Source organism: Taudactylus pleione, unplaced genomic scaffold (assembly GCF_031769625.1).
Source record: "Taudactylus pleione unplaced genomic scaffold, aTauple2 ptg000446l, whole genome shotgun sequence".
Classification (NCBI taxonomy): domain Eukaryota; kingdom Metazoa; phylum Chordata; class Amphibia; order Anura; family Myobatrachidae; genus Taudactylus; species Taudactylus pleione.
Genome location: NW_028284848.1, coordinates 805,456 through 816,106, shown reverse-complemented (window position 1 = coordinate 816,106; position 10,651 = coordinate 805,456). Strand labels below are relative to the sequence as shown.

Here is a 10,651-nt window from a genome sequence, read left to right as displayed (position 1 = left end):
GTCGAAGCTGCGGTAGGTCGTGGATGCCATTTTGGGTGTGCTGCTAATAGGGGGCCTGAAATGGAGGACACGGAGTGTGCTTCCTCCGATTCGGGTTCCATGGGGAGCATAATGGGGTCACCTTCTGTGTCCCTCGTTGGGGATGCTGATGCCAACGCAATCGTTCCCCGTCGGCCACGTTCCTATGCGGACTTGGGGGTGGTATCGGCGCTATGTCCATCATTGGTGTCAGCTTTGGTACCCTTTCTCCCTGCTGGGCCCAGCGGGAGTGAGAGGGGTGCGGCCATGCATGCTCACACTCCGGCGGCACTTCAGGGAAGTTGGCAGCAGCGGTGGGCCCGGCTTTGGCTGCGGCTTTGCAGATGGGGAGGGGGCACAATACCACGGGGGCTTCTGGACCTCCTAGTGTGCCCTGGATGGTGTCCGAATTTTCTGATTGTGTCCCCACAGGTGGATCGAATACCGGTGCCAGTATGCAGAGGACAGAGCAGAACATGGAGGGTGCGGCAGATGCTAGTGCAGGGCCTGCTGTGAGGTTTTCTGGTGAGTCTTCTTCTGACCCAGATTGGGTTGGCAGTGGGTCTTGTAGTGAGAGTAGTGGTGTGCTGCGTAATACCTCATGGCATCGCGGGAGGAGGGACTCTGGGAGTAGTAGCTCTTAATCCACCGATTCCTCTTCTAATTCAGATAGGCACAAAAAGAAAAAGGGTAGGAAGGCTAAGCGTAGGCGTCGATCCTCCTCTACTAGCTTGTCTGACACATCGATGCTTTCAGATGAGGTGCTTTGTGCTAACATGGCGGTGTTGCGGGGAGTGCGCCCCAGAGTGAGGGACAGGATTAGACGGGGTCATTTTGTTAATATTTTTGCCCTCACTGGTAAGGCGAAGAAAGCATGGAATGCAGCTAAGATGAGAGGTGGCGCTGGCGTGGACTCCTGCATGTCCTACCATACTTGGCTCAAAGGGATGTATATTTTTGCGTCCTGCTATTTGCAGACACCTCCAGATGACCACTTGAAAGTCATTCGTTACATGTATCTGATACATGAAATGGTGAGTTCCGCACGGGGTAGTGCCTGGTGGATATATGACGAGGAGTTTCGTCGGAAGAAGCACGGGAAGGAAATTATTGACTTCGGTGCTAAGGATGTGGAGGTGTTCGTGGACGTGACTCAACCACCACGGGGGTCGCAGGAGGGAGCGGCCTGCAGGTGGGTACGTGGCGGTGGTGTGGGGTCTACAAGCAGCGGGGCCAGGGCTGCTGTGTCGCGCATAAGGCATGGAAAATGTTTCGCCTTTAATAATGGGCAGTGCGTTTTGGGTAAGAAATGTCGCTTTCGGCACTTTTGCATCAGATGTGGTGGAGCACATCCCATTAAGGATTGTTCCCCGTCAGTTGGGGTTGGAGCCAGGGCCACCGGCGGTGGGGCAAATGGCCGCTGACCTGCAGCCGCCCCACCTATGTAGGGGGCCCACTTCGGCAATGTCGGTTTGGTTGAAGGCTTATACGAATCGGGAGGGTAGGCAACCCTGGGCAAGCATGGCTACATATGTGAAGATTTTGTTAGTGAAGTGATAGCAATAACGGCCTCTTCAGAACACAGAGGCCCTGATTCAGAGCCGGACGCTCTGACAGAGCGCCCGCTCTGAATCAGGGCCGGGCTATTTTTTTTTTAGAGCGGTCAAGGTCGGCCTGGATCGGGCCGGAGCTACAGGACGAGCATGTCGAAGCTGCGGTAGGTCGTGGATGCCATTTTGGGTGTGCTGCTAATAGGGGGCCTGAAATGGAGGACACGGAGTGTGCTTCCTCCGATTCGGGTTCCATGGGGAGCATAATGGGGTCACCTTCTGTGTCCCTCGTTGGGGATGCTGATGCCAACGCAATCGTTCCCCGTCGGCCACGTTCCTATGCGGACTTGGGGGTGGTATCGGCGCTATGTCCATCATTGGTGTCAGCTTTGGTACCCTTTCTCCCTGCTGGGCCCAGCGGGAGTGAGAGGGGTGCGGCCATGCATGCTCACACTCCGGCGGCACTTCAGGGAAGTTGGCAGCAGCGGTGGGCCCGGCTTTGGCTGCGGCTTTGCAGATGGGGAGGGGGCACAATACCACGGGGGCTTCTGGACCTCCTAGTGTGCCCTGGATGGTGTCCGAATTTTCTGATTGTGTCCCCACAGGTGGATCGAATACCGGTGCCAGTATGCAGAGGACAGAGCAGAACATGGAGGGTGCGGCAGATGCTAGTGCAGGGCCTGCTGTGAGGTTTTCTGGTGAGTCTTCTTCTGACCCAGATTGGGTTGGCAGTGGGTCTTGTAGTGAGAGTAGTGGTGTGCTGCGTAATACCTCATGGCATCGCGGGAGGAGGGACTCTGGGAGTAGTAGCTCTTAATCCACCGATTCCTCTTCTAATTCAGATAGGCACAAAAAGAAAAAGGGTAGGAAGGCTAAGCGTAGGCGTCGATCCTCCTCTACTAGCTTGTCTGACACATCGATGCTTTCAGATGAGGTGCTTTGTGCTAACATGGCGGTGTTGCGGGGAGTGCGCCCCAGAGTGAGGGACAGGATTAGACGGGGTCATTTTGTTAATATTTTTGCCCTCACTGGTAAGGCGAAGAAAGCATGGAATGCAGCTAAGATGAGAGGTGGCGCTGGCGTGGACTCCTGCATGTCCTACCATACTTGGCTCAAAGGGATGTATATTTTTGCGTCCTGCTATTTGCAGACACCTCCAGATGACCACTTGAAAGTCATTCGTTACATGTATCTGATACATGAAATGGTGAGTTCCGCACGGGGTAGTGCCTGGTGGATATATGACGAGGAGTTTCGTCGGAAGAAGCACGGGAAGGAAATTATTGACTTCGGTGCTAAGGATGTGGAGGTGTTCGTGGACGAGACTCAACCACCACGGGGGTCGCAGGAGGGAGCGGCCTGCAGGTGGGTACGTGGCGGTGGTGTGGGGTCTACAAGCAGCGGGGCCAGGGCTGCTGTGTCGCGCATAAGGCATGGAAAATGTTTCGCCTTTAATAATGGGCAGTGCGTTTTGGGTAAGAAATGTTGCTTTCGGCACTTTTGCATCAGATGTGGTGGAGCACATCCCATTAAGGATTGTTCCCCGTCAGTTGGGGTTGGAGCCAGGGCCACCGGCGGTGGGGCAAATGGCCGCTGACCTGCAGCCGCCCCACCTATGTAGGGGGCCCACTTCGGCAATGTCGGTTTGGTTGAAGGCTTATACGAATCGAGCCAACGCCAAACTTTTGCGGGCAGGATTTTTTCAGGGGTTTCAGCTTCCGGTGGCTGGGGTTGTCATTGGGGGTAGAGGCAGGAATTTACGGTCGGCAAGAGAATTGCCTGGAGTACTTCGTGAGAAGGTTGATGGGGAAGTGCGGTTGGGGCGCATTGTAGGTCCGTTTCAGGAGTCTCCTATTTCGGGTTAGATTTTGTCGCCAGTTGGGGTAGTCCCTAAGAAAGCCAAGGGGAAGTTTTGTTTCATACACCACCTCTCGTGGTGGTTTAGTGAATGATGCTATTTCAGAGGAGCTCTGTCGGGTTTGATATCAGTCGTTCGATGAGGCATTAGAGGTGGTCCGTTCGTTTGGTTCTGGGGCGTTAAGGTGGATATTGAGTCCACGTTTCGTTTGCTGCCTCTTCACCCATCGGCGTTTCGGTTTATGGGTTTTCACTTAGAGGATGGTTTCTATTCTGATAGATGTTTACCAATGAGTTGTTCTACCTCCTGCACCTACTTTGAGAAGTTCAGCTCATTTTTGCACTGGTGCTTAGAAATAGGGTCCCAGGAAAGGGGCATTGCGCATTATTTGGATGACTTTTTACTGATAGGCCCGGCGAGGTCACAAAGGTGCGTTTTGCTACTACAGCATGCGGTTACTCTTTTTTCTAGCTTTGGTGTGCCATTGGCTTTGGACAAGACTGAGGGGCCTACTACGACGCTTTCCTATCTGGGTATCGAAATAGATACACTGGGGGGTTTTGCAGATTGCCCGAGGATAAGGTTCAGTCATTTGGGGTTTATTTAATTTTGCTTGCAGGGTTATTCCCATTGGTAGGGTTTTTTGTTGGAAGTTAGAAAGATTGATGGCGAAAGCCAGAAGCCTGCATCATTTTTTGAGGTTATCAGGAGAGATATGGCAAGATCTGTTGTTCTGGGACAATTTTCTGGACCGATTTAATGGGGTGCGGATTTGGCCAGAACCGCTGGCTTCGAATGGGTCACTGCAGCTTTTTACTGATGCAGCTGGGTTGTCAGGTTTTGGGGTTTTTTTGGGGTGGAGTTGGTGTGCTGCTCTTTGGCCCATGGAATGGCTAGTTGAGGGCTTAACTCGGAATCTTCTTTTGCTGGAGCTGTTTCCCATTTTGGTTACAATGGTGCTTAGGGAGGAGCGCCTGCGAACAAGTCCGTTGTTTTTTGGTGTGACAACTTAGGAGTTGTACAAACGATAAATAGACAGCGATTGACATTTTTGCAGGCCATTAGGGTCATTGCTCAGTTGGTGTTGCGTTGCTTGCAATAGAATGTTAATTTTTGCACCCAGCACGTTGCTGGCGTTGATAATAGTATTGCGGATGCGTTATCCAGAGGAGAATGGTCTCGGTTTAGGTCTTTAGTGCCTTTCGTTGACCCTGTCGGTGAGTTATGCCCCAATTATGTCTGACAGGTGATATGTCCAGCTTGGTGGCAGTAGCCCACCGGTCCCTGAGCCCAGGGACTTATCGTGCCTTCCTGGCCTCCTGAGAGCCACGGAGTCGGTTCCTGTTGGAACAGGGTACCAGAGGTAAGAGGACAATTGTTATTCTTGCCTTTGCTCGAGTCGGGTTGGTACTCATTCTCATGATTGTGGGATGCAAGGAGTGGCGTTCTGGGTATGTGGACCACGGCAACATTTCAGTACTTTCTTGTTATAGGTGTGAGTGTAGGATCATTCGGGGGGCGCTTGCGAGATCGCAGACATGTTTCTGTGGTTTTGGGAGTGCCCTTTGGATGTTCTTGCACTTCGGTGGGCTGGTTTGATTTAGGACTGTTTTTTTGTGGAGGGTGTTTGCGACATTGTATGTGGTGGTTGGGTCGGTTACCAGTGTTTCTGCCCTAACTTTGCTGCATGGGTGCTTTTCAGAATACTCATGCAGTGAGAGGGTTGTAATGGCGGGAACATGGGCAATCTGGTGAGCGGAAGAATGGTGTCTGGTTAGAGGATCGTCGGAATTCCGTTTGCTTTCATCCCAACTTGAGGATTAGCTACTCGCCCAAGGTGGGTTCTTGAGGATTTTTTTGTTTATCACTGGTTTTAATTGTGGCTGCTGCCCGCCAGTGGAAGTTTTGTGTTTTTGCCTCAGGTCAAGTTTGGGATGTTTTATTCGGCCCACTTTCCCTTAGCCCCTGGTATAGGTTCAGTACATAAATAGGCCTAGCAAGAGAACAGGTAGAAGGGTACCGTCAAAAATAGTATATCTTTGCTTGCCCAAAATTTATTCTGTTCAAGTATGCTTTATTAACCTTTTACACCTTTCTTGTTTTTTTACCAGGTTGTCAAGTGGACGATAATTTTGTGTTGGTAATAGGACACTCTTTTATTTTCTGTCTTGCCAGGTCCGAAGTGCTCTTGGGCTCTAGGGAGATGCTCGAGTTGCCAAACATCAGGTGGTTAGGGCAGAGGGGCTCGCGTTGACAAGGTTTGGAGGGATTGCTCCAAAACTCGGTTGAGCGGTACGGGTACCCCCGTTTTTTAATCATCCATTTGGGTGGTAACGACTTGACCTCCCATACGTGCCTAGACTTACGCATGACCATTCGTGAGGACCTTTTGCACCTTATGGCAAGGTGGACATTTTCATGATTCTGTGGTCAGAAATTGTGCCATGTTTGGTGTGGCAGGGTGCATTTAACCCGTTAGCAGTGGACATGTCTAGACGAAGGGTCAATTCTGTTGTTGGCAGAGCTGTTGTTGTGAATGGTGGTTCTGTGGTGCGGCATCCTGGTATTACTATCCAGTGTAGGCAGCTCTTTAGGAACGATGGTGTGCACCTGTCTAAAGGTGGGTGTGAGATTTGTGTTAGGGACTTTGGGCCGGATTCAGATACGCTCGCGAGCGCATATCGCTTGCAAGCGGTTAGATGGTTGGGTACTGCGCACGCACGGCACACAAGCCCCGGAGCGAGAGAGAAATTCTCTCGCTCCGGGACTCACTACAAAAGGGGCGGCTGTCGATGTTGATCAACTACTTGCCCCGTTTTGTAGGCGGGGAGGGGAAGTGTCTACACAAATGGAGGCATTCCCGAAGGAACGCCTGCCATTTGTGGGAGGCACCACTGACATCACCAGTGATGTCAGTGGAGAGCTTCCTGCTCTGTTAGAGCAGGAGGCTCTTTGGAGCTTTCGACGGATGAGACCCTACCACAAGGGTCTCGTCGCAAGCCCTGATGGTCGCAATGGTCGAGACCATCGCGACCATCACCTGGCCGCTTGCAAAAGCTGTGGGTGGTCATCCACAGCTTAAAGAGCGGCCAGGAGGCCGCAACAACAACAACAAAAAATGCCCTGATTCAGAGCGAGCGCTCTTCAAGAGAATAAGGCCCTTCGTTTTGGGTCTTAGAGCCCTGGATGTTTAGCGTTGTTAGGTAGAATTTTAAATATGGTGGTGGCTGCGGACTTTAGGTCCTAGTTTGGCCTGGTTTATGAACAGCCTGTGTCATGGGGTTAGGGTTATATTTTGTGGAATATTGTTAGTCTTCCCTGGGGGGTCACCCATGCGGCTGGGTTGGCATTAGGGCGATGTAGGGCGTGCATTGGTTGACCACTGATCCAGGTGGGTCCTGTCCTTCACAGCTGCATGGGTGGCCCCTCAAGTCGTAGTTATGTCACTCTCCGCATAGGGTGGGGCAGGAGGCCCATTATCCCTGTGAGTTGTTGTAGGAGGGGCAGTTGGTCCCAATGCAATAGGTCAATGCGGGCTTTGGCCTCTCCTATGTTATTTTTCAAAATGTATTTATTTTATTCTGTTAGGCCGTTCAGAATCCCCGCCACCATATTTAAATTATTGCATAATTGGTTCTTCAATTCAGATAGGTTGTTAAATAGGTTATTAGTTTATAAATAAAAAGTCTGACCATTTTCCTCGGCAATCTCTGTGTCTGCGTATTTGTTTTAGAATAAGGTTTGGTTGTGTGTGCAGAGTGATCTGACGCTAGAGAGTTTATGACACTGCGTGTTGTTTCCAATTGTAAAGCGAAACAAAATATGCTGTGCTATATAAGAAAGTTATGTTGGCCATACATTAGCGCGATTTCGGGCCGATTACACAATTTTAGACGCGTCGTACGATGAATTGTGTGAAAATCGTGTAGTATTTAGGTAGGAATACGATCCAATGCCCGCTCCAACCGCTGTTCTATCGTATCTTATGATCAGATGTGCAGCCCATATTATCCGCCGTGATCGTATGCAGATCGTGCCGTGTTTTTGCGCATGCTATGCATCGTGCATCCGACCGTCCGAGCAACATCATTTAAATCTATTATGATCGCATGTTTTTTGAGAGACACACGATCGATCATATCACGGCTAGTCGTATAGGGGCGAGTGATCATACGTCAGATCGTATGTACATCGTGTGTGAAAAAAGCACCAAATCGCACTGCCAGGGAGCTGCCGGGGAGTTCAAGGGAAAACGAATGATGAATCGCATCTTATGCTGGTCGTACTAGTGTATGGCAAGCATAAGAAACTAATAATAACAATAATAATGTGCAGCCATAAGGCCACAAATCTGTAGTATAATAATGCAGAAATGGCTACAGTGGAGGATGGAGGCTGCCGAGAGGGACTGCAAGATCCCTATCCTGCGAGAAGGCCTCTTTAGGCACAAAGCGGCTAGCACCATCTGAAGATGGCATTAGCCAATAGGGCCAAGCTTGGTAATAAATAGGAGCCAGACCACAGTCCCAATTGAGAATAATGGAGACTGTTGTGTGCAGAACTAATTAGCCTTTTGCAGGCAATATCTCTGATATATATATATATACAGTTTATACATATATATATATCTATATACATATATAGATATATATATAGATATATACATATATATACTGTATATATATATACCTGTATACTGCATTAGGATATTGTTAAATAGCCTTGATACCAAAAATCAGGCTGAAACTGAAGTTTCTGAATGATTTAAGTAAAAAGGGATTGCCACCAGTGCCACCTAAAGGTAAAAGTACTATATAGAAATAGAAGCCCTACAAATACCCCCAAAAAACAAATGAGCAGGATCATTGGAACATCATATACTAAGAATGCAATTTGTATATTTTTTCTAAAATAAAAGTTCAGCAATATGCATTTTAACAAGATATGGAAATTGTATCTTAGCAATATTTTTACTTTAAATCATTAATATTTAGTAATATACAGAGCATCCGGAAAATATTCACAGCGCTACACTTTTTCCACATTTTGTTATATTCCAAAATGGAATAAATTCATTTTTGTCCTCAAAATTCTACACACAATACCCCATAATGACAACGTGTAAAAATTTTTCTGAGATTTTTGCAAATTAAAAAAAAACAACTAAGAAATCACATGTACATAAGTATTCACAGCCTTTGCTCAATACTTTGTTGATGCACCTTTGGCAACAATTACAGCCTCAAGTCTTTTTGAATATGATGCCACAAGCTTGGCACACCTATCTTTGGGCAGTTTCGCCCGTTCCTCCTTGCAGCACCTCTCAAGCTCCATCAGGTTGGATGGGAAGCGTCGGTGCACAGCCATTTTCAGATCTCTACAGAGATATTCAGTCGGATTCAAGTCTGGGTTCTGGCTGGGCCACTCAAGGACATTCACAGAGTTGTCCTGAAGCCACTCCTTTGATATCTTGGCTGTGTGCTTAGGGTCGTTGTCCTGCTGAAAGATGAACTGTCGCCCCAGTCTGAGGTCAAGAGCGCTCTGGAGCAGGTTTTCATCCAGGATGTCTCTGTACATTGTGCATTCATCTTTCCCTCTATCCTGACTAGTCTCCCAGTTCCTGCCGCTGAAAAACATCCACACAGCATGCTGCTGCCACCACCATGCTTCACTGTAGGGATGGTATTGGCCTGGTGATGACCGGTGCCTGGTTTCATCCAAACATAAAGCCTGGCATTCATGCCAAAGAGTTCAATCTTTGTCTCATCAGACCAGAGAATTTTGTTTCTCATGATCTGAGAGTCCTTCAGGTGCATTTTGGCATACTCCAGGCGGGCTGCCATGTGCTTTTTACTAAGGAGTGACTTCCGTCTGGCCACTCTACCATACAGGCCTGATTGGTAGATTGCTGCAGAGATGTCCTTCTGGAAGGTTTTCCTCTCTCCACAGAGGAATGCTGTAGCTCTGACAGAGTGACCATCGGGTTCTTGGTCACCTCCCTGACTAGGGCCCTTCTAACCCGATCGCTCAGTTTAGACGGCCGGCCAACTCTAGGAAGAGTCCTGGTGGTTCCAAACTTCTTCCATTTAGATATTTTTCTGTACCCTTCCCCAGATTTTTGCCTCGGGACAATCCTGTCTTGGAGGTCTACAGACAATTCCTTGGACTTCATGCTTGGTTTGTGCTCTGACATGCACTGTCAAGTGTGGGACCTTATATAGACAGGTGTATGCCTTTCAAAATCATGTCCAAACAACTGAATTTACCACAGGTACACTCCAATTAAGCTGTAGGAACATCTCAAGGATGATCAGTGGAAACAGGATGCACCAGAGCTCAATTTTGAGCTTCATGGCAAAGGCTGTGAATACTTATGTACATGTGATTTCTTAGGTTTTTTCTATTTATTAATTTTGTAAATATCTCAAAACAACTTATTACACATTGTCATTATGGGGTATTGTGTGTAGAATTTTGAGGACAAAAATGAATTTTTTCCATTTTGGAATAAGGTTGTAACATAACAAAATGTGGATAAAGTTAATACTTTTCGGATGCACTGTATTACTAGTCTTAACATTATTTTTATTTATTTATTAACCTCTGCATGGCACTAACAAATGGGATGCAACCGCAGCCAGGAGTGCTTTAACTTACCAGGCCGCCCCTCTTCTTCCCCCATTTGTATGGAGGAAATCCGTTCTGCACATTTGCAGAATGGATCTCCTTCTCCTGCTCTTTGACCCTGGGAGTAATGTGGTGGTCTATGACTTCACTGACAAAATAGTGCCCCAGAATGTTGTGCGAACGGCACTCTGGGCGCATGCACCTAAACTAAAAGTGCTAGGAGAGAATCATAATTACAAATATGCTGATCTGTGCATGTGCAGAGATCAGCTACAGCAGAGGAGACTGATGGTCAGTACTCACTGCCCCATGCTCTGCTTGCAATAAGGTAAGGGGGCGGGGCTATGACACAGGAGGGGAGTCATCTTTGGGCACTGGGAGTGGATTATGCTGCCCCACAAGATGTTTTTTTTTTAACGGGGGGTGAGGTGGTGGCGGAGGGGAATATATTAAAAATAAATAATGACATATATAATGACATATGGGAAAAAGGAGAGGGCACTAAAGAGTGGGGGCCCATTGACACTGGGGGTGAGGGTTGGGGCTCTGACATTGGGATATAGAACCACTAGGGGGTTGGGGTTGATAATGCAGGGGA

The 10,651-nt window shown here is 48.4% G+C and overlaps 1 pseudogene; it reads left to right on the top strand.

Annotated features, from left to right (window-relative positions):
* The first annotated feature begins 416 nt into the window (after positions 1–416).
* LOC148505628 (uncharacterized) lies at positions 417–1,442 on the top strand (annotated as a pseudogene).
* The last annotated feature ends 9,209 nt before the right edge of the window (positions 1,443–10,651 follow it).